This window comes from Neophocaena asiaeorientalis, unplaced genomic scaffold, assembly GCF_003031525.2.
Source record: "Neophocaena asiaeorientalis asiaeorientalis breed wild unplaced genomic scaffold, Neophocaena_asiaeorientalis_V1.1 scaffold37, whole genome shotgun sequence".
Lineage (NCBI taxonomy): Eukaryota > Metazoa > Chordata > Mammalia > Artiodactyla > Phocoenidae > Neophocaena > Neophocaena asiaeorientalis.
In genome coordinates this window covers 626114-650825 of record NW_020174269.1, presented here as the reverse complement: position 1 = coordinate 650825, position 24712 = coordinate 626114, and the positions used below count along the sequence as shown (strand labels likewise).

General features: G+C 41.0%; 1 protein-coding gene and 1 pseudogene across 1 annotated transcript in view; one reads left to right on the top strand and one right to left on the bottom strand.

Annotated features, from left to right (window-relative positions):
* ARSB (arylsulfatase B) overlaps nucleotides 1–24712 on the top strand; it is a 179511-nt gene that overhangs the window by 60775 nt on the left and 94024 nt on the right. The gene's annotated exons all lie outside the window — the stretch shown is intronic.
* Nucleotides 23639–24250, bottom strand: LOC112406733 (60S ribosomal protein L15-like; annotated as a pseudogene).

Below are 24712 nucleotides of genomic sequence, written 5' to 3'. Positions count from 1 at the left end.
TATATATATGTATATATATATATATATAAAATATTTGAAAGGGCCTTAAAAATCAAATCAGATGAAGTCTATAAACTGAAAAGGAATATTCCTGAAAAGTTTCCATAAGTATAATTCCACTTAAAATAATTCTACTTTAATTGACAATATGTTGGTATTGGTAATTTTAGTTCCTAGTAGTACCATCAGAAAACCCTGATGTGCCAATATTTAACTATGAAATTGCAACTGGAATTTTTAGTTGCTACATAGGAGATACCTTTCCAAAGAGAAATAATAAATCTACTCTTTACTAATAAATCTACTCTATACCTCAGACTTACATTTATAAACTATGAATTAATTGTCTTTAGGATTGAAAGGATGTCTCATGAAGGTGATGGGCCAACATGAGGAAGTGTGGTGACAGTTTGAGCTGTGCCTTTCTCTTGGTTCCATTATAAGTTTCTAAGAAGTTAACTGACTTTGGCCAAATTTGATTGAAGAGCATTCAGTTTTCCTTGATTCTGGTCAAACCTGTGGTTTAATTTGCCACCTTTAAACACAATTGCATTCAAAAAAGGATTTCAAATGGATATGTATCTTATCATAAATACATTTCAATGAAATTAAGTAGGTGGGTGGCATAGATAATGGAAGAAAAGTGATGATAATTACAAAATTTGATTTGAAGTTTCTTTGTGGTTGATTGCCAGGCATTATTTAGCTTATGTTTTTCTCGACAACAGAAAATTATTAGGAATATAGCTAATATAGTCTTTTGTTTTTTTTTACACTAGGTCTTCATTGGTTATCTGTTTTATTTTATTTTTGAATATTTATTTATTTATTTTTGGCTGCATTGGGTCTTAGTTGTGGCACGCTGGCTCCAGAGCACATGGGCTCTCTAGTTGTGGCACACAGGCTCTCTAGTTGTGGTGTGCGGGCTCAGTAGTTATGGCGCGCAGGCTTAGTTGCCCTGTGGCATGTGGAATCTTAGTTCCCCGACCAGGGATCAAACAAGTGTCCCCTGTGTTGCAAGACCGATTCTTAACCACTGGAAGACCAGGGAAGTCCCTGGTTATCTATTTTAAATAGAGCAGTGTGTACGTGTCAATTGGTACATGTAAATTGGTATAGCCACTATGGAGAACAGTATGGAGGTTCCTTAAAAAACTAAAAATACAGTCACCATATGATCCAGCAATCCCACTCCTGAGTGTATATCCAGAGAAGAACATAGTTTGAAGGGATACATGCACCCCAATGTTCATTTCAGCACTGTTTACAGTGGCCAAGACATGGAAACCACCTAAATGTCCATCGACAGATGAATGGATAAAGAAGATGTGATACATATATACAATAGACTATTACTCAGCCATAAAAAGAATGAAATAATGCCATTTGCAGCAACATGGATGGACCTAGAGATTATCATACTAACTGAAGTAAGTCAGACAAAGACAAATATATGGTATTGCTTATATGCAGAATCTAAAAAAAAAAATCATACAAATGAACTTATTTACAAAACAGAAACAGACTCACAGACTTAGAGAATGAACTTGGGGGGAGTGGGAAGGGTGGGGGGAGGGATAGACTGGGAGTTTAGGATTGACATGTACACACTGCTATATTTAAAATAGGAATATAGTTAATATAGTCTTTAATTTAAAAGAAACTTTGGGGGCTTCCCTGGTGGCACAGTGATTAAGAATCCTCCTGCCACTGCAGGGGACATGGGTTCGAGCCCTGGTCCGGGAAGATCCCACATGCCGTGTAGCAGCTGGGCCTGTGTGCCACAACTACTGAGCCTGTGCTCTAGAGCCTGCAAGCCACAACTACTGAAACCGCGTGCCACAGCTACTGAAGCCTGTGTGCCTGGAGCCTGTGCTCTGCAACAGGAGGGGCCGCCGCGATGAGAGGCCCGCGCACCCTGTGAGGAGTGCCCCTGCTCGCTGCAACTGGAGGGGGCTCGTGCACAGCAACGAGGACCCAACTCAGCTAAAAATAAATAAGCAAATAAATAAATATATATTAAAAAAAGAAAGCAACTTTGGTACAATGTATCCCACTATCCTAACATTGTATTAAAGAGGGCCTTTGAACTTGAATTCCCTCTATATGGAACTCTCTTCATCTTAACCATCTCAGGGCTGATGCCTTGTCATTTTAAGTCTCAGCTAACAAGTCAACTCCTCATTTGATGTTGCCTTCCCTGCCCCCTCGCTCACTGTCTATCCCATCACAGCGTTGGTTTTCTTCAGAGCGCTTATCACAGTGGGAATTATCTTGTCTGCTTGGTTTTTTTCTTGTTTATCAAATTAAGTTCCAAGGGAGCAAGGGCCTCATCTGTCTTATTCATCACTATATCCCCTGTGGTCGGAACACTGCACATAGTAAACTGATACTTTAAGTTTTATTTTGCAATGCATATGTGTAGGCATATATGCATTTATAATTCCTGGTAGAAAACAGGCCAGAAAGATCCCCCCCCCCCCATAAACGAGTAACAATCTCCAGTTACTAAGTCCTTTTCTCATTCCTTACTCTGTTACTGATTTCCTTAGACACTTATATTGCTTTTAAGGCATGATAAATGATATAATTTAATAGGAAAATGATAAATCTCAAGAAGAGAACTTTGCATTAAGATAACATTTTATCTACAGAACAAATTGGTATTTTAGCTGCCTTCTTATCTTTTGGGTTTTGTCAGTAAGAGAAGAATGACTTGGGATGACATGGGCAGTTTGGGGGTAGGATTCCTGGGGTTATCTCAGTGACCTCTTGTTCTACCTAAATATTCCCAGAAGACAGGCAAGTTTAGTGTTTTACCACAATAACCCAGAAATTTGATCAAATCTACTCTTGGCTTTAAAGAAAGCTTGTCCATGTGCCCAGACCCAGACTTCTTTGCTCTGGAATGGAACAAGCCAGGGAGGAGCTTTCTCCTTCTCCCCAAAATCCAGGGCACCTTGATGTAGTTGGCCACTTATCTGCCTTGGAACTTGCATGAGAAGCCTTCACAGAGCTGCTGAGATCCTGAAAAGAAATGTACGGTAGAGTGTGTGTTTATTAATCACCTATTCACATGTGAGATGTACGTATGTGTCAGGAATATTTTGAGTTTTGTGGGAGGCATGCCTCACTTATCACATGGCCTCCTCATCCAAGACTTCAGTTTCCTATTAAAATTATAATAGCTCATTTAGCTTAGAGGATATTTGTAATGAATGCTGATCTCAGAATATAAATCAAGTCACAGACTAAGATTACATAGGGGCAAGTCAACATCCACTTAGATCTGACAGGTGTCAGATTCCATTTTACCTTCGATTTTACATCCTCTCCCTTCTTTTCTTTTTTTCCCTAGTGAATGCAGTCTTCATGTTTAATAGAGAGCCCATTTGACCTTCCCCATTACTGCCTCTAGGGCATCTTTTCTCTTAGTGTATAAAGGTAGCTTGCCTCAGACAGACCTGAACAAAATGCTTTACTTATCATGATCCTCAATGTAGAGGCTCTTTTCTTGGGATCACTGGTTTCCTTTTAGTTACAGTATCGATAGAGCTCAGAAGTGTCCCTTAGGCCGTGACTGATGAAACTCAAAAAAAGAAGCCAAGGGCCTAGATGTGTCCGCTGGATAAATTGTGTCCATGTTAATTGAAGTGGCAGCAGTAGTTAGTTGGTCAGGTAGTTACCAGATAACTCAAGAAGGTATCCAGGAAATGAATGGGAAACAGAAACCAAACAGATTGCATGTTGATCGCAAAGACCAGATTTATTTGGCAAAAGGGAACGTTTCTACCAGAATTGAACTATGTCTCTTCTGGTCAGAAATACACAAGTAAAGAATGAAGGACGTGCTCAGGGGCTGAAGAAACTAGTCTGTTGGTTGGAAAATTATGTGGAAAATTAATAGGAATGTTTAATATCCGTCAGAAGACTTTCTTGAAATATAATGAATATAAAGTGTCTGAGTGGCATCATACAATTCCGAGTATTTGGGGCCACTCCATTCAGGTATGTGGGCCACCCTGTTCCAACAAGGTGGGGCTTAGACAGGGATTGGTGGAAACATTGAGGCCTTGTTTCACTTTCTATTTTTTAATAATTTGGCTCTAAAATGTACTTTTCTCTCTAAAAGTACTCCTCCGTTCATTTCTTTCTTCTTTGTAAATTAACATTTAAAATAATACTTTCTAACCTTTGGATTCCAGAGTAGACTTTATTTCTACAATGAGCCACACTTATTTTAGATTTAATATCAGCTTTTGAAAGAAATCCTTAGTATCCTCATTAGTTTATTTAAAATTAATCATGCTTCTGATAAAAAATTATACTTGATAGTGGTAGAAAACTAGAAAACTATTGAAAGGTATAGAGAGGAAACTAAATTATCCATTATTCTACTACCCAAGGTAAATACCTAACTTTCTATGGCAACAATTTTTCTGATATTAAAAATTATTTAAAAACATGATTTTTAACAATAGCAGTCATTTTAAGAAATCATGCTTTGGGTGACTCCAGCTAGAAAAGAGAGGGTTTTGGGGGGGTTTTCATTTTGCTAAAATTTTGGGTTTCTCAATTTGAAATTTTGGCATAAACACTTACACATAGTGACAGAGAATGATTGTGATGTATCTAGGATGACAAGTCTGTAAATTTCAGCTCCAAGCGCAAATATACAACACTGGGCCTATATTGAAATATGGATAAAGAGACTCAAATGTGCTTTTGTAAAATAAACTGTTAGGAACCAGGACGTGTGTCTGATCCTAGCGTGAGAAGCATGAGACTCAAATGAAATAAATAGGCTCTGTCATACAATAGGACATGAAAACTACCAAGTTCACCCCAAACTGCTGCTTTTGTCTGTGACTCAGCCTACTTTATGATACTCAAAGTGAATTAAAACTACCCTTTAAAAGCCTGGTTCCCATCATGATTTTGACTGGCAAGAAATGGACTGATGAAGGAGACACTGCTCTGGCTGACCAGGACACATTCGTGGATCCCACTGACGCCCTGACTCCTGTCCCCAAGCTCTCAGTGTGTTTTCAGTAACTATGAAAAAATCTTTTATTGATCAAAATTATACGTTGATTCTTCTTTCTAATGCCTCAAATATTCTTTCAGCAAAGCTGCTTTAAAATTTATTTCTGATTGTATGTTTGGTTTTTATCAAGAAACGGGGATGGATAGTGGGAATGTGAATTGATCCCAAGAGAAAAACGTTCCCATAACAGGTAAGTGCCTTAGTCAGATAGTTGGAGAAGCTCCTGCCTGACCCTCTGTTCCATATTCTGAGCTCAAAACATACCTTCCCCTCGGCCGTGTGATGTCACGTTGTCTGGTTGAGTGAAATGTTGCCGTTGCAATTAGTTGGATGGGTGCAGTGCTTCCTGACCCCCCCTGCTGTGTTGGTAAACCCGAAACCATCCTGGCAAGTATGTTTATTTGCTTTTCCCTGAAATGTGCTGTCCCTTTTTACCTCCTGCTGATAAAAACTGACAGGTCCTTTTCCTGCTAGCCAAAAGCAGTGATGGGAACCAGGTGGAAGATACGGCCCTTAAAATGTAGTTTTAATTCATTTGGAGTCCCATAACGTAGGCTGAGTCACAGACGAGCTGGGGGCCTTACCAAATCACTCCATGACCTCACTTTCCCTCTGGCAAACCTCTCTCAGTGCAATACGGTAATCTCGCGGATGGAGTATCAGAAACAGCTTGCTTGAGAAGAGCTTGCCTGTGAGCTGTTAAGGCTGCCAGATGGCATCGCTCTAGTCCATCTTCTCTCTTTTTCCTTATTCTTCAAATACATATGGTCTTCATGTACTACAACAATGTTATTAGCCAACCTCACCACAACCACTTAGGTTGTAGATAACGAAGGCTTGGTTACATAACCATTCATTAGAAGCATGGTTTCGGAATTGATGAAAGCTGTATTGACTCCTCAGTTTCTTAAAATGGATACTTTGAATGAAACCACTGGAATCTCCAAGATGATTATTGACCTTACTGTTGTGTACTGAGATCTCTATTTTAAATTCTCCCCGATTACCTTTTTTTTTTTCCTATCTTTCAAATTATTATTGCCATTGTAGTCAAATAATATGATAGAGATTTGGATGGGCTTCAGGAAAAGAGTTTTTTTTTTGCGGTACGCGGGCCTCTCACTGTTGTGGCCTCTCCCGTTGCGGAGCACACGCTCCGGATGCGCAGGCTCAGCGGCCATGGCTCACGGGCCCAGCCGCTCCACGGCATGTGGGATCTTCCCGGACCCGGGCACGAACCTGTGTCCCCTGCATCGGCAGGTGGACTCTCAACCACTGCGCCACCAGGGAAGCCCAGGAAAAGAGTTTTTATTGTGGCTTTGCTTCTAACTCGCTGTGCAGTTTCTCGCATGCCATTTAATCTTCCTTGATACCATCATCTTTGTGTTGATTTCTAAGATATCATTTGAGACTTTGTGGTCCAATAATGAATTCAAACACCCTTTTCTACAGGGCAGAACCTGCCTTCTAGGCAGGTTTGCAATCTTCCCTGTATTTCCAAAGCACCTTGAAAGCCCTCTCTGAAGATTCTGGTTCCCCAAGTGATTCTGTAGTGTAGCCAGGATGAGAACCACTGTGTATGGAGTCTAGAGTAGGGGCTCATTATTATAAAAATTTCTACTTTGCCACATTTTTTTATCCTTAAGTAAAGGTCAATTTTACCCTTTAGAAAATAACTACTTTTATAATTCTTTTATAATTTAATCCTCACAGAAGTTAAGGTCCAGCCATTTTCTCTTTGTGTGACTTTTGTGAATGTTCTGCATGGATTCAGTACCCATTTGTATTCTTGCTTATTTTTCCACTCTCACTCGTCAACCACACTTGACCAGTGATTCAAAAGAACAACAAAAAAAGATGCAGAGTAAAATTGGTTGACTTTAATGTATCAGCCATTCAGTCTCTCTCTGGAGAAATGGTTTTCAAAGTGTGGTCTCAGAAGCATCAGCATCACCATCACCAGGGAACTTCTTTGAAATGCAAATTCTCAGGCCCACCTCTGGACCAGAAACTCTGGAGGTGGGACCCAGCAATTAACATACCTTCTAGGTGATTCTGGTACATTGCTGTTTGAGAGCTGTTCTAGAGAGATTTTATATTTTCAGAGAGCTGGATTTTTTTAAGTGTGCTTGGATATTTTTGAAATAATCATTGTCCAAACTTACATGCTCTGGAAATAAAAGGGATATTATATTTCTAAAGTGGGTATTTCTCTGCCTTCCTTTTTTTAAAAAAATATCTTTTAGAAGTGTTCATATTCCTTTCTGCTCTTAGAAAGCCTATCCATATCTCTGCCTATTTGCATGCTGAAATTTCAGTCTTAAGTTAGTTCTATTATCATGATCTATTGTGACACAGGATACAATAGATGGAAAGTGACTGGTAAAACATTTATTTAATTTCTACTCTTGTATTTGTTTTTTTTTTAATTGAATCTTCCAAATGGCATTCTTCTTCCTTTAGAACCTAGACAAGGATGATTTTTTTAAAAGTTATCCTCAAACAAATGGGATTGTTTCATAATAGACCCAGAGGTTGTCTATGTCCCTTGTCAGAGGGACATTTTTGCTTAAGTCGAATGCTCTCTGGAAGAAGGTGTGAGCAGAAGCTAATACCATGAATTAGAGGATGAAGAAGAGGATAAGGGCATCTGGTCCTCAGTGAGGAAACTTTGACCCAGAAGCCTTTTGTGGTGGCAGAAGTAGACTTCCAGCCCCAGGCTCTACTCTTCCAATCCAGTATTCTCTGCACGAAACGTCACTGCCATCAGGACCGTGCCGTTTACCTAATTGGTTGAATTTTTGTCAAAAGCTTGATCCAAGTGAGGTTTTCTTGTTTGTTTTAATATATAAAGCGTTTGCAAGTTCTTTCAAGGGCAGCACATAGCTTTATTTAACTCCCTCAAGCCCTCTCATCTCTGTCCAGCTGCACCAGGAAATTCAAGGTCTAGCCAGAGGCCCCCAAAGAGTTAAAAAAAAGACAACCCGCCTGCAGAGTAGAAGAAACTGATGTCAAAAACATATGTTCCTCTGCGGGGCCTCGCTGGATTCCTAAGTCTGGATAAAGCCAGTGTGTACGCATGCACGTCAAAAAGAAAAAACAGTCTTGGCCAGTGTCGTGGAGCAGTGAAGTGTTGTCCCTCGTCTACAATTCCTCTTGAGTCCCTGCTGCATGGGAGCCCTGCCGGAGGGCTCCCGGGAGGCTGGTGGCCCTCACACTTGAGCCTTTAACTCAGAACGCCCCGCGAATCCCTTGTTTTCCTTGTGAGTGTTCCGGCTAAGCGGCCCGTACAGACCCTGCCCGTTTTCATTGGCTTTGGGGGTTGTTTTTGGAGTGGCTAACAGCTGTCTGCCAGGCTGTCTGAAACTGCCTTCCTGTGCTCTCTGCCGCTGCTCAACTTCACAGAACTATTGTTCCTGTTGAGCCTTTTTCTTAAAATCTTTCCCAGCTGTATCCTGATATGGTAAACCACTTAAATTAGCTCCAGATTGTTCTGTTTATTTTGTGTTAGATAAGCGACAAAATATAGTCCCGGCAGCCAGCCAGGAGGAGGGTGGAAGTGGGGGGATGGGGATGGAAGGACACTAGCAAAGTCTTTTACAAAAGGTAGAGTTCCCAGACAGAACCGTGAAAAGGCACAAATGTGATGCAGTCACGGGTCCTGCCATTTACATGTGATCCTGATGGGCTGGCCAAGTAATAACTTTGGATCTGAGCACACCTCAGTTCAGAAAAGAAAACCAAGACCCCAGCATTAAGTCACACAAGCAGGAAGCTAAATTTCTGTTATTGGAAATAGATACAGTATCTCTGTCAGCCACAGGTCTGGTTGCCGGGCCAGCTGTCCACGTACCATGCTTGATGCCCTGATGGTGACAGTGTCTCTTTTGTTTATTTATTTAATCATCCGTCGGTATTGCAACGCATGGTAGCTGATGGGCTCAAAACTGGCTGAAGTTCACTAGCCTCCCTATATGCTCAGCAATTGGAAACATTCTCTGCCGTGCTGTAATTTAAAGCTAGAAATCCAAAGATGTTGAGTCACCAGCATAGGTATTTTCCACACAGCTGCAAGTGAAAATTCACAATGGACTTGGCCATCTGTGCAACCGTTCTACCCCGTGGCCTTTCCTCCTCTGTGGCTGTCTGCTCACAGGGGCTCTCCGTGCAAAGCCTTCCTGAATACTTCACAAAAAGTGTTTTCACATATAATAGATGCTATCCTCGAATGAAGATACTGCCTTTGTGATTGTAGGAATAAACCCAGATAAAATATGAAGACTAAACTTCCGAATGTTTTAACTCAGCTGAAGTACACGAACAATGCCAGCAACCAGCTGAGTTACAACCATTATTGAGAATTTTGTCTGTGGTAATTCAAGACTCCCCAGGAAAGATCCCATGACTCACTCCAGCATGACTGGGCCTCCAGTCCTCACTCTGAACCAAAGTCCTGGAAACGCTTTTTACCAAGTTGAGAGAAGGGGAGGGAAGAACAGGGTCAGAAGTAATAAAATGCCCTGAGAAACTGCCTCTTAGTTTTCCTTTGGGCAAATAAACTCAGTGCGTAATAAAAATGTACAAAACCAACTTTGGAAGAATAATTACCCCATCAAGCCCTCTCCCCCTTGGGTGGAATGTGCCTTTTCCTCTCCATCAAGGTCTGGCCCAAGGTTGAACAGCCTCCATGTCACCCTCTCTAATTCCCCAGTTTTCATCTCTCTTCTTTCTCTATATCCTTTTAAACCCCAATAGTGGACAGTCTTCTGTCTTTCACCTGGGCTGGGCTTCTCATGTCCCTTGAGAGCAGGGACCATGTATTGACCCTCTGTTGTCTTTTCCCACAGTGCTGACAGCAGTCATGGGCACTGAGCAGGTGCTCAATTAAGGCCTTTCAAATAATAGCTTTCTTTTTTATTCTTACCTGGCATGAGGTGTCGTTCATTCTGTTTCTATATAAATTCAGGCAAAGGTAAAAACAACAACAACAAAACAAAAACGAACACCAGCAAAACCCAGGACCAGACATCACAAGTCCCATGGGCCTATTCTCATTAAAATCATGAGCGTACCCTACTGGTGCTGGGCAGGATGGACCAGCCACGTAAAGCCTGTATCTCTCATGGATTACAACTAAAAACTCTGGACAATACAGAAAACAACTGCCTGGGGCACCTAAAAAGTAAACAACAGCAAGCAAATGGTGAACAGGGCTGAAGTCAAAGAATCACCAATCCCCTACACCCGGGGTGAGTTTTGTGGGCTTTGTTATCACTCCTCCGTCTCTCGGCTTTGACCCAAGGGCTGATGGAATTATGGAACTATGAATCAGGTGTTGGCAGCAGAATCTACAGGTGAAACCCCCTATTTCCGACCAGAGGTTTGGGAAAGGAGTCTTTTGCTAGAAAATATAGGGGAATTCACATTTTATTTGTTTCTTTTTTCTCTCTCTCTTTTCTCTCCTGACCCTGCCCCAAGGCCAGCCCCACTTGAGGATCTGCATTGCTTTTGTGGTAGTGGTTTGGGCTCCTAAAATGCAATAAGAAGGTTCTTTCTGACCACAGGACCAGGGAAAAGGGGCCCCTTTTGTCCAAAGAGTAAGAGGATCCTATTACTTTATCTCTCTCTCTCTCTTTTTGCTACTTTGCTCCGAAAGACAACCTCAGTTGTGTTTTTAGGAGGCTAAAATCTGAGAGAAACCTGTCTTTCTGACTAGAGGAGCCAGGAAAAGGGAACGCTGGGGGCTGGAAAGTATAGGGGAATCTCAGAGAGGAAAGAGCTGGAGAAGAGGATCCCCTGATTCTGTGTGTAAACTGACATAAGTCCCAGGCTCAGCTCCAAGATGTGCAGGTGTCACACAGACCCAAAGAAGTCAAGCAAAGACTTCAGGAACTCACCTGTGGTATAAGTCACTGCCCGAGTCCCACACTAAACCCTGGGTTGGGCACACACTGGGTAAACCCAAACGTCATTGCAAAGACTTTAAAAACTAAACTGATATTAGGACCACTGTCCACAGACAAGACAGAACTTGTATTCTGAACCTAATTGGGTTAGTTATAACTATTCTCCATGAGATAAACTTGAACACTCTTGAAATGAATGGAAAAATAAAAATTCTCAAGAGAAATAGAAAGGGAAAAAAAAGAACCGGATTGAAATCTTAGAACTGAAAAATACAGTACCTGAAATTAAAAATTCACTCTATGGGCCCAATAGCAGAATGAAGATGATAAAGGAAGGGGTCAGTGAACTGCAAGATAGATCAGTAGACATTACACAGTCTGAAAGACAGAGAGGAAAAAGATGAAAACTTGAGCTGAGGGACCTATAGAACCATATCAAAAGGTTTAACATTTATGTCATTACAGTCCCGGAAGAAAAGGAAAAATACTGGTGCAGAAAAAAAGTACGTGAAGGGATAATGTCTGAAAACTTCACAAATTTGGTGAAAGATACATGTATAGATTCAAGAAGCTCAGTAAAATCAGATCAACCCAAAGAAAACCACATCTACATTGTAATCAAACTACTGAAAACCAAAGATGAAAAAACATCTTGAAAGCAGAAATTCTGATCATGGGGATTTACCCAAGAGGAATGAAAATATGTTTGTACAAAAACCTATGCCCCCATGTTTATAGCAGCTTTATCAATAATTGTTAAAAACCGGGAAAAAACTCAAATGTCCTTCAACTAGTAAATAAATGAAACTCTGGTACATCTGTACAGTGGACTATTACTTAGTAATATAATGAACCATTATACATGTGCTAACTTGCATGAATCTCAAATGCATTATGCTGAGTGCAAGAAGCCAGACTCAAAAGGTTGCACACTGTGTGATTCTTCCTATATGACATTCTGGAAAAGGAAAACTTTGAAGATGGAAAAAACATCAGTCGTTGTCAGGGGTTAAGGGTTGGGTGGAGGACTTGACTATAGAGGGGTAGCACAAGGGACTGATTCTGGGGTGATGGAGTTGTTCTGTATCTTGTGTTGACCTTAAAAGTTATTTTACCAGCAAAAATGAGTTTATTCAGGAATGGCGAAGAACTGCACATTCAGGACAAGCAAGATATAGCAAAAGAATAGGCAAGTCCAATAAAGGAGAGGGATATTATTTTCTAGAGAAAAAGGAAGAAGTTGGGAAGCGTTGTTTTGAATGAAAGTCCATTGGAGAAAAGTGAGAGTTCGAGGTGAATGTGGTTTTTCATTGGCTGAGTCGCTGAGGTGGTCGATTTCTTGTAAGAGATACAATGTATGTCTTTTCCTGTTGAGGTCCCAGTATTTGATGATTCTTTCCTGTTGGTGATTCTTCTGTTGGGGTCTGTAATTGACAGTTCTTCCTGAAATTGACGTTGAGTGGTACTGTGTGAGAACTTCTCCTTCTGGCCTTCAACTCCATTTTAGTGAGTCTTCCCTTTATTAATTTTCACATTCAATTGTGGTGCTAGATATATGACTTCATTTGTAAAAATTCATAGAACTACACACCAAAACCAGTGAATTTTACCGTATACAAATCAGAAAATAAAAAATAAATCACTAGCACAGTATTTCATATCTGATAGGGTTAATATATCTTCATATGACTCATGAAGAATGGAAAGATTCATGTAATCTCTTATCTATTTTGAAGTCATTTTCCTCTTGATTCCACATTTAAACTTGCAGGAAGCCAAAAATGGAATAAACAATGAAGCAGTCTCTTTGGGTACATACAAAAAGCTTTCCAAAAGAAAATTTTGTGTCTCACATGCCAGGCAGATGTTTTGTACGGTCAGCTTACCACAAAAGGCCCTGATGAAAAACTGAGGTATAAAAAGTAGGGGTCTGTAAGAGAAAGAGAGACACATTGATTCCAGAAAAGATCTACCGTTTTTAAAAGAAGCCAAGTCAATTTGATGGATTGGTGAAAACAAGAACAAAGAATCTGCCATGTCCTGGAAGCTCTGGGTTTTGATAATTAGGGTGGTGTTGAGAATGCACTGTCTAAAAGACTCACATCTGTTGTACTGAGGTATAACCTTGCCTGTGCTCTGAAATATACATGGAGTGGGCAGGCTTGGACTGTTTCCTTGAAGCAGATCATATACATTTTAGTGACAACAGGAAGAGTTTTCCTGAATGTAGGGTTTCTTCCTTAACCCACCTCTCATCCAAAGGGCAAAAAATGTAGAGTGGATGCTTAATTGCAGTGAGATCCCACCGGCTGACCAGAGCTGCACTTTACTCCACTGCTTATTCTGCCTTTGAAGTTACATTATCACTCTGTCTCATCTTACACCATTATGGGTCTTATCAATTTTAATACATAAATGTATTACCAAACCTGTTGATTTTAAGAACATTTGCCTACCTCCAAGTCACAAAGATATTCTCTTACGCTTTTCTATAAAAGATTTATGGTTTTAGCATTTACAGTTAGGTCTTTGGTCCATCTTTTTCTTCTCATACAGCTTTGTTTTGTTAAGATATAATTCACATCACCATCAAATTCATCCTTTGAAAGTGTACAATTCAGTGGTTTTTAGTATATTCACAGAGTTGTACAATCGTCATCATTATCTAATTTTTTTTCTCACCCCCACAAAAAAATCCTGTATCCATTAGCATTTTCCCCTTCCTCCCAGGCCTTGGAAGCCACTAATCTACTTTCTGTCTCTATAGATTTGCCTCTTCTGGACATTTCATGTAAAGGGAAAAATACAGTATATGGCCTTTTTATCTGGCTTCTTTCATTAGCATAATGTTTTCAGGGTTCACCAATATTGTAGAATGTGTCAGTACTTCATTCTTTTTATTGTGGTCCTTTTTTTTCCCTGTATATTGCTGAAAATATATCACATCTTATCCATTCATAATTAATGGCATTGAGTGTTTCCACTTTTTGGGGCTGTTATGAATAATGCTGCTATGAACATTCATGCACAGGCTTTTGTGTGGATATATGTTTTCATTTCTCTTGAATACACACCTAGGAGTGGGATTTCTGGGTTATGTGGTACCTTTATGTTTAACTTCTTGAGGGACTGCTATTTCCAAAGCAGCTGTGCCATGTTACATTCCCACCAGCAGTGTATGAGGGTTCCAGTTTCTCCACATCCTCACCATCACTTGTCATAGGCTTTTTTATTATAGCCGTCCTAGTAAGTGTGAAGTGGTATCTCTTGTGGTTTTGATTTGCATCCCCTTGGACATGTTTTTTCATGTGCTTCTTGCCCATTGTATATCTTCTTTGGAGAAATGTCTGTTCAAGTCCTTTGCTCATATTTTAATTTTTTTTTTTTTTTTTTTTTTTTACTATTGAGTTGAAATATGAGCCATCTTCAATTAATTTTTCTGTAAGTTGTGAAGCAGGGATTGGTCAAGGTTCTTTCTTCCCCCTCCCGTAGATATTCAGTTACTCTAGAATCACTTGTTGCAAAGACTTTTTCCTCAGCTGGCTTATTTGGCACCTTTGCTAAATATCAAATAATCACTAACGGACGGTTCTTTTATTAGGCTCCCTATTCTAGTACCAAGCTGTCTGGAGTACTGGAGCTTTATAGGAGGTCTTGGAAGTAGGGTAGTGTAATTCTCCCAGCATCATTCTTTTATTTGAAAATTACTTGCAATCCTAGGATAAGCCTCGTTTGCTCATCATGATTGTGGTAGGCAGGGCAATGTTCCCTTCGCTTCCCCCAAAGATGTTCACGTCCTAAAGACCTGAACCTCTGAATATCTTATGTTATATGGCAAAGGGGAACTAAGGTTGCAGATTGAATTAAGGTTGCCAATCAGGTGACCTTAAGATGGGAATATTATCTGACTGGGCCAAATGGAATCACAAGTCTTTAAAAGTGGAAGAGAGGGGGCTTCCCTGGTGGCACAGTGGTTGAGAATCTGCCTGCCAATGTAGGGGACACGGGTTCGAGCTATGGTCTGGGAAGATCCCACATGCCACAGAGCAACTGGGCCCGTGAGCCACAACTACTGAGCCTGCGCGTCTGGAGCCTGTGCTCCGCAACAAGAGAGGCCGCGATAGTGAGAGGCCCGCTCACCGTGATGAGGAGTGGCCCCCGCTCGCTGCAACTAGAGAAAGCCCTCGCACAGAAACCAAGACCCAACACAGCCAAAAGTTAATTAATTAATTAATTAATTTAGAAAAAGTGGAAGAGAGTGACAAAGAGGAGGTCAAAATAATACCAAGTGAGAAGACTCAACTGCCATTGCTGACTTTGAGGATGGAGGAAGAGAGTGTAGAGCGAAGGAATTCTAGCAGCCTCTAGAAACTGGCTAAAAAGAGATCCTCCTCTCGCCTCTGAAAGGGAATGCAGCCCTCCCAACACTGTGATTTAGCCCAATGAGACTTGCTTCAGACTTACAACTATAAGATGATGAACTTGTGTTAAGTGGCTAAATTTGTAGTAATTTGTTATGGCAGCCATAGAAAACTAACACAATCACGTATTATCATTTTTATACATAGCTGGATTTGATTTACTGAAATTTTATTGAGGATTTTTGCACCTCTGTTCATTGTAGTTTTCTTTTTGTGTAGTGTCTTTGGCTATGGAATCAGTAATGCTGGCCTCGTAGAATGAGTTGGGAAGTTTAGGCTTCTACCTGTTTTCTGGAAGATAAATTCTGATTTTTATTCTCGTGTTCATCCCTGCTCTCTTTCATTCTTCTGTACTTCTAGTATGGAATGGCCTCCTTTAAGTCCAGTTGTATTCATATATAGTCCAGGCAGTTATCTAACCACTTTGCTATATATTCTGTGCCTGCACGTTTTCATATGAAATACATGTTATTTTATTATCAGTTGCCATTTTTCCTTTATATTACATTTAAAGTTATTTTAAAAATTAGGTGTGCAAGTGTATGAGTTCCATTACAGGGAGTCAAAGGAGCACGACAAAACATTTGTTATAATAAGGGAGTGTGAGGCTTGAAAGGCTTGAGAACCATGATATAGAAGCTTTTTTCCCCTATTTCAGAACTTTCCCAGTTATTACAGGTGCTATTAGATAAAAAGGTAAAATCTGTGAATGAGCCTGCAGTCAGGTCACATATTACCACATCCACAATAAAAACCAAATAACCACAACAGTAAAAACACCTTCTATCTCACCTGCAGGGTAACTTAACACAACTATTCTAGCCACCAAACACAGGGTGTCCAGCCATAATGCTCACACATATGCCTGGTAATCACAGGTTTCAATTCACGAAAGTAGACGTGCAAAGAAGTGTAACTTGCTCCCCCCCCTCCCCCGCCTGCAGCTGAGCTCAGTCCTTCTGGGGTCCCAACTCTGACCTGGAATCATTTTCTCTCTTTTCCATGTATAGGCTTAACTCTATGCCATGATGGTAAAAGTTTCTGTGTGCCTGCAGTTGTGACCTGAAAATGACAGGTGGAGGTGGCCACATTATATTGATCTAGGTGGGATCAGAGACATGAATATGGGCTATAAACCTTTTTCTAGGTCTAAGCTGTCCTTAACTATACCCCGAGCCTCTTACCGTCTTAATGATGTAAGGTTATCATTTTAATTTTTTCGTTATTGTGTTATGCTTCATACGGTGGTGTCCTTAATATACATCAGTGTGGATCACTTAACACTAGAAAAACAGGGAAATTCTTTTTTTAGTTTTAAAACTAAAATTCATATTTTTTCTTTTAAAATGCATATCTTTTCTGCTCCTTCCCTCATTCTTAGGAGACCAACTCCAGCAGTCTGCACCTACCCAATCTGCTATGAAATTAGGAAGCCAGCCATCATACATATTATTAGAATTGTGTCTGAAACCAAATGGGCCCTGAGTTAGGATCTGATTGCAGGGACTTGGTGATGCCTATTGTGGTCACTCAGGGCATTTATTTTGATTTGTTTGGTTGTTTGGTCTTGTTTTTTAACCCTAGCTCATGGCTGATCAGGAGACGTTGCGTTTCCCAGGTACCGGACCTCTCTCTCTCTCAGTGTCCTTTGGTCTCGCTAAAGTGCCTCCACTTAACTACTTGCCGCCTCTCATTGGGCAAGGGACCCAGGCTTCCTGCCACACATTCTCTTCTCCTCCAGCTGCCTTCACTCCCAACAGCTAGCACTGTCTTCCCCTGCCCTTGGGATGGCCAGGGTCACCTGGACTTCTCCTCCCTCTCACCGACCCCTTCATCCTGGTCAGAGGGGTACTGCCCACCTCATGTGGTCAGGAGGGCCAGGAGTCTGAGAACTCAGAGTTTGTTTCACTCTGCCTTTGGACCAGGTGTTATCTGCAGATCTGAAGGGAATCTTGTTCTTATACCTTAATTATGTATGCATTCAATATTTGAAATTCTTTTAACAAACTTCTTAGTATTTAGGTGTGTTGAATTTTTTTGTTTGTTTCTGTCATTAAATGTTTCACTCTTCTGTTCTTTTTTTTCTTCTTCCTCCAGCTTTATTGAGATATAATTGACACACAGCATTGTATAAGGTGTATGGCATAATGATTTGAATTACATACATCATGAAATGATTACCACAATTAAGTTTAGTGAACATCCATCATCTTGTATAGGTACAAAATAAAAGAAAAAGAAGAAAATATCTTTTTCCTTGTGATGAGATCTCTTAGGATTTACTCTTCTGTTTTTCTTCAAAGAAGATTGTGCTAATCAATGTTCTCATGACCTTTTTCTTGGTCTCTCCTGCCATAATTAGACAATCACATACTAGTGAGATCCTTTAGCAGTTAGCAAACTTCAGAGAAGAGCTTTGGGGAAACAAAACTGCCTGTCCACTCAGTTTGGTTTATTGACTTTTATCAAGTAACCCTAAAAGCAAATCATACTACTTATGAAGTAGAGATCCAGTAAAATGTTGTTTCTGCTTCAAGGGTAAATTCAGAACATTTAACTTGTGTTGTAGATTTGGAAACATAAAGACAAATTAAAGTAGTTGATGCTTGCCCGAATAGAATATGTGAGCTTTCTCTAGTATCATTCTCTCTGAAAAAATCATTGACCTCAATTCCCATCTTTCTCACCATACAAGTAGTCTGCTTACTATTTTGCAATCACAATTTTACTTTTTTCTACCTCTTGATATTTTCACTTCTCTCCTGCTGTCTTTGAACTTGCCACACTCTAAAGCACTTCTGTAATACTTTTTACATCTATCACTTCTTGATTGGTGTTAGTGACAGATAAATAGCTATCTAGTAAAAAATTATCTGGCCACCTTAAAGGGGTTTCAAGTCTGGAAGGGGAGCCAAGTAATTTGTGAGTAAACTATGATACTCCGTAAAGGTGCCAAAGCATTTTAGTTTGCCCTGAAATTCATAACTTTATTAGCTTAAAAAAAAAAAAAAAACAAGCATTCTTTCAAGATCGAACTTCAGGAAAAGCAAGGAGAGCTTTAGTTGTAAGAAAGGACTGAATAAACATTTGGTACTTTTCTTGACCCTAAATATTCCAAACAAAGGGCTTCTGTGCTACTTGTTAGGGGATCCAGAATGTGGAGATCAAAGCTAGCATTACCCTTGCCATCTAAGTGAGAGTGACTCATAACATTTTGTGCTTACAACTTTCATTTAAGGATCTCCAGGATCTGTGAGTACCTATGATTTAAACTTCAGAAAAAAGTTCAGTGATTTGCCTACCAATACATAATAAATGAGGACACTGTTTTCCAGTTCCCAGTTCCATTTTCACTTTTCGAGACCAAATGTTTTCAATCTTTCAACAGACTTTTGAGACTTTTCATCCTTAATAAGTTTTAAAGGAGAAGATAAAATCCCATTGGTATCTCATCATTATAAACGATGACATGAGTCCCATTAAAATGAGGAAATCTTTTACTACAACCCTGTGTAATTTTTTTTTCTTTTTGACCCCCATTCCTTCCTGATTTTGCCCTTCCTCTGCATCCATCTTTCTTTATCTTTAGCGCTTTCGGTGGCTGCATCATTTATTTGGCATCTGCCTGCCAATCCCATTCCACCAGAATCCCCCTTAATGCTAGCTCGGCAGGAACACTCCCCTTGCTGGTTCTTTTAATCAAGATGTCAAGTCTGATTGTGTCTGACTGGGAGTTGAGGGGTCAGAGTGTTGATCTGCCCTGAATGCTGCAAACCATTTAAAACCCCTACAAATATTCAGATGAATATCTGAATAAAGATTCTGTTTCTGAAATTTAATTTGAATGACAGGCTATGGCCATTGTACCTCTTTCTTTGATCATTGATACACTTTATTTAAATTCATGGAAACAGAAAGGAATCGTAACAAAACCCCTCACAATTCATCGTGTTTTTATGATGCTCAAGAAATTACATACAGAGAAGAGAATGCTCCTTGGAAGGGTCTATGCTTGAAATACCTTCTTACAAAAGCATGACACTTCCGAGTATGGTTATAAAACCTAAATCTGGCATCTATTTAATAAATACCCAGCTAGGAGCCTGCTCTGCTCTGCATACTTTGATACTGCTGCTGGTGGTAGTTATCAGCGATGAAAATTGCTAATATTTATTAAGCACTACTTCTGTGCCAGGCTCTGTGTTAAAATGGGTATTGTTATTATCCTCATTTTTCAAATGGGGAAAACTTAGGCTCAGAGAGAGAGTGATTTGCCCAAACTCACAGCACTTAATCCCTATCCCTTGAGTACACTTCAATAAAATTAGAAATGTGACTGTAGTAATGATAGGAAAAAATATATTAGTCATAAAACAGACAGCTTTTTGTTTATATCTAGTCATCGTTCAGCTCAAGTTTTCCTTAAGTTCAGAGTGGTTCTTAAGAGTACAGTTAATTTAGTATTTAATTAAGAAGCTTGACAGAGGGGCTTCCCTGGTGGCGCAGAGGTTGAGAGTCCGCCTGCCAGTGCAGGGGACGCGGGTTCGTGCCCCGGTCTGGGAAGATCCCACATGCCGCGGAGCGGCTGGGCCCGTGAGCCATGGCCGCTGAGCCTGCGCGTCCGGAGCCTGTGCTCCACAACGGGAGAGGCCACAACAGTGAGAGGCCCGTGTACCGCAAAAAAAAAAAAAAAAGAAGCTTGACACAGAACACCCGCCATCTAATGTGTAAATGAATCAGGCCCTTGAGCCTCCTGCACCTCGTGCCTGGGTTCTCCTCTCTCTGATGGTGGTTGGCTCTACCCCGTCATTCTGGTTACAGCTTCTCTGAGAGGCCTAGTCACCAGTTACCACGAGTAGAGAGATCCTACCTCTTTTTCTACTCACTCCATGTGAAAGGACCTTGTCTGTCTTATTTTCTGCCATATTCTGCCATTTCCCCAAAGCTAGAGTAGTCCATGGGCCATGAAATCCAGAAAGATTTGTTACAGGGGTGAGTGAGGACTCTCTTCCCATCCAGGACCGTGCTTCCTCAAATGCTCTCCAACAACCCCTTTGACTTTGGGTAACTGATCCAGATTGGACAAACAATTCTGGTATTTGTGGGTTGGATTTGTTTAAATCCTCATGGGGTTCCAGGAGTGCCTCTTGCCAATATCCTGTAAAATAAGCAGCATCTGTGTGCAGAACAGCTTCCTAAAAGTTAAGGTCATGGGGTGGCTGGATGAAGGCTCAGAAAACCCTCTGCAGTAATCAGAGTTAATTTTTAGTGTCTTCAGTCTCCATTTTTGGTGGCCTTTTCTCCATTCACTTATTTGTTCCCCCCTCTCCACCCTCAGATCTCGAGCCTTTCTCTTTGGCAGGTCCTGTGCTAGGTCTTGGGGAATGCAAAGACATTGTTCTTGTCCTGGAGAGCCAGAGTTCTCAGGGAAGACAAACCACGAATAACTGATCAACACCATACAGAGATAAGTGTGATAGAAAAGTATAAAGTGCAGGAGGACAGTGAAGAGACAGAGGTTGTCTGGGGGGAGTAAATTAAAAACAGCAGTGTGACATTATTAAGTCGAGCAGGAAAGATGGGGAGGGCATTTTAGGCAAAGGAGCCAACCTGTACCCAGGCAACGTCAGCATGTTGTAGTCTAACAACAAGAAGTAAGTTCTCTGTGACTGAAGCACAGTGCATGCTTTGTGGGGAAGGGCAGGAGCTGATGCCCCAGAAGTAGTTTGGAGCCACATATGAAGGATTCCATGTGTTGGACTGAAGTTTGAACTTTCTCCTGATTGGGAAGCAGTTAGAGGTCTTTAAACACGCTTGTGGCCTGATTGGTTTGGGCTTCACAAAGATGCCTCTGATAGCAACGTGAAACATTCCGTATGTTACCCCAGGTGTCCAGGTGAGACCCGTGCTGGACCCAAGGCAACGGGGCTGGAGAAGGGGGAGGTGGATTGGAAATCCATTTTCATGATCAACTTGGCAGAAGTGAATGTGTTGAATGTAGAGCAAGAGGGAAAGAGAAGAACATCAGATTGTAAATTGAATGTCTGGGTAGATATGTTCTCTAGAATCTTTCATTAGGAGAAGATTGAATTTACCTAATCCTTTAGATGACTACTAAGACGTACATTAACTCTCCAATTTGCTTTAAGTAAAAAATTCGTCTAAAAGAATCAACCATGAGTAACAGGTCCTTTATCGGACAAAGAGTCTTCTTGGTCTCTGAAATCCTGTTGTCTGCTCGTCTGTCACACTCCCGTGGGTGGCCTGTTCAGAGGGAAGTCCAGGCCCTGGTGCAAGGCTGCTGGAGCCTTCCTTGCTTTTCTCTCCAGGATCCCCATGTCAGAGTGAGGAGCTGTCTTGGATAAGCCAGGGTTGAAGGATCCGTGGGGGCAGCAAGGTGGAGATATACACTGATGGTTCAGGGCAGCCTTCTAAAGCCAAGCCACAGCATTACCCTGTTTGGGGAGTAGTCCTAAAAACTAATGCTGTTGTCATGGTTCCATCTTAATTTTTCTCAGCTGGATGCGAATGAGGCTTCACTGTCATATACTTAATGTGTTTGTTCGGATCTTTGGCTAACCAGTGTTTTTCGTGACTTTTTGACAGCTATTTTTGTTCAATAATGAATAATAAAGTGAGATTTACCGTCTGTAGATGACGTTTGTTTTATTTTGACATTTATTTTCTATACGGCAAAGATTTTATAATCAGGTTTTCCCCCTGCCAAAAACATTGCTGAAAAATGATTTCCCCCCCCAGAAATGTTTCATAGCTTCCTTTACTAGCTGGAGTCATCTTATTTTTTTTCTTTTTTTTTTCGGAAACCAATTCAACTTGTATTGACACCAACTACATGTCTCTCCTCAGTAGCTTATGGGAATGGATAAATTGGCTTGACCCAAGGTAACACGGATTGGACTTAGCAATGTTACTTTTAAATAAAACCAACCCTGTTTTCCCCCCTAAGGTGGCTTAGAGTTCATAATGGTCACAAACTAATACTACAGATAAAACATTTAAAAATTTGATCCAAGCCTTTTCTATCCTCCCACACTTGAAAGGTACCTGATGAACACCAATTTCCCAATCCTAGCATCACTAGCTTACAAACCTTAGGGTTAAAAACTCCCTTCTCATTTACCTAGTGTTCGATTTCCATCAGTTTCGATATACACTAGTGTAAATACCATGACTATTTTGCATGAAGTTAAGTATTCTACAGATCCCAGAGTCATAGGATTGAATCAGGAACTCCCACCTTTTATGTGAACTTCAGTGGTACCATGGAGGCCAAGGCAATTTAATTTAGGTTAACCAGGATTTGTTTCAATTTGTAAGAGAAACATCTTGCAACAGGTTTTTTCAATTCTCTTTAAAAAATGGTGGCATTCCTTTACTTTTTGCCTTTTGGAAGCAGCAGTTACATAAGTGGAATAGTAGATTAAGTCTAAAAATGTGGGCCCTAGTCAACTTTCATTATTTTTCTGTATATGATCATGATAAAGGATCACAACATCCTTCACATTTCCAAGGAAAACCCAATTTAAAGTTTGGGTTTCATGCCAAACTCCATGAAACAGCCACTTTAGAGTAAACCAGCAGAGCATTGCATCACCCCAGTAAAGCTGTGGATTTTATCACATGCACCAACAAATCTACATGGCTCGTTTCTGCACTCCTCTTTTAAAGAATTTTATACCTATTGTACCAAATGGCATTTTAAAAAATTTATTTATTTTATTTTTTTGGCTGCATTGGGTCCTCATTGCTGCACACGGGCTTTCTCTAGTTGCAGTGAGCGCGGGCTACTCCTCGTTGCGGTGAGTGGGCTTCTCATTGAGGTGGCTTCTCTTGTTACAGAGCATCGGCTCTAGGCATGCAGGCTCAGTAGTTGTGGTGCACAGGCTTACTTGCTCCGTGGCATGTGGGATCTTCCCGGACCAGGGCTCGAACCCATGTCCCCTGCATTGGCAGGTGGATTCTTAACCACTGCACCACCAGGGAATCCCCCAAACCGCATTTTAAACACAGACATATCAACTCTCTAATAAAGCAAAAACAAAGGCATTTCCCTTACTAGAAACAAGATACACCATCACTTAAAGTCTTCAAATATTATTGCACTTTAACTTTCAGAATTTGACAATGCATTCATTGAACAATCTGCACACAACTAGTTTTAACAGACATTAAAAAACACTTTCAAGCAGACATGGATGTCCTAAACTGTTTATTAGCTAAGAATTTTACAAACATTACTTATATTAGCGGTAGCGGTGGAGCTGGAGAGTATTGCGCCTTCTCCAGGCTGCGCAGCGAGAACCACAGATCGTGTCGTGGAACTTGTGGCCCTTGCCAAGGCCGCGGCTCTTCCTGCCTGCAGATGTCAGCCCCCGCATCTCCCTGTGCTTGTGGACTGGTTTGGTGATCCACTGGGTGTCAGGGTGTCTTCTGATAGCTTTATGGAATGGATCAATGAGGATAACCTCAAAAAATTTGTACGTAGAATCTTCACCAACACAGTAAGAATTCAGGACCCTCAGGGCTCCACAGTGGCGTCCAGCTCGCTCCTCGGCAACAGACTGAAGACTTCGAGCAAACGAGCTGGTTGACACCATGGTGGACAGGCGTGCTGTAGGTGATACCCTTAGGAACTGGGCATTTTTGGCCACCGCGGTGCACACGAATCCGACATATGGCATAACCTTGCTTGGCCTTGTAGCCCAGCCTGCGCGCCTCGTTGGGCCGGGTGCGGCGGGGCGCCCGGAGCAGCGCCGAGAGCTGGCGATACTGCCGGCAGCGCACCCTGAGCAAAAGTGCATCGCATCCGACTGCTTCCTCCTCCATAGCTCCTGGAGGTACTTGTAAGCGCGCATCTCAGCTCACCTGATGGCTGCCGCCAGACAGAAAGGCGAGTCATCTTATTTTGATTTGGAAGTTTTTTCATGTCAGCCAGGAAATGAAACCTGAACATTTTCTCTTGAAAATTAATTCTTAACAAGAACAAAAATTAACTTTTGCCCAAAGGAAAATTAGGAGAGAAAATGAAAAGAAACGTGTTTGAAATGGTGGTGGTTTCATTGTCTTTTTGTTTTTCTTTTTTTTTTTAACATCTTTATTGGAGTATAATTGCTTTACAATGGTGTGCTAGCTTGTGCTTTACAACAAAATGTATCAGTTATACATATACATATGTTCCGGTATCTCTTCCCTCTTGCATCTCCCTCCCTCCCACCCTCCCTATCCCACCCCTCCAGGTGGTCACAAAGCACGGAGCTGATCTCCCTGTGCTATGAGGCTGATTCCCACTAGATATCTACCTTATGTTTGGTAGTGTA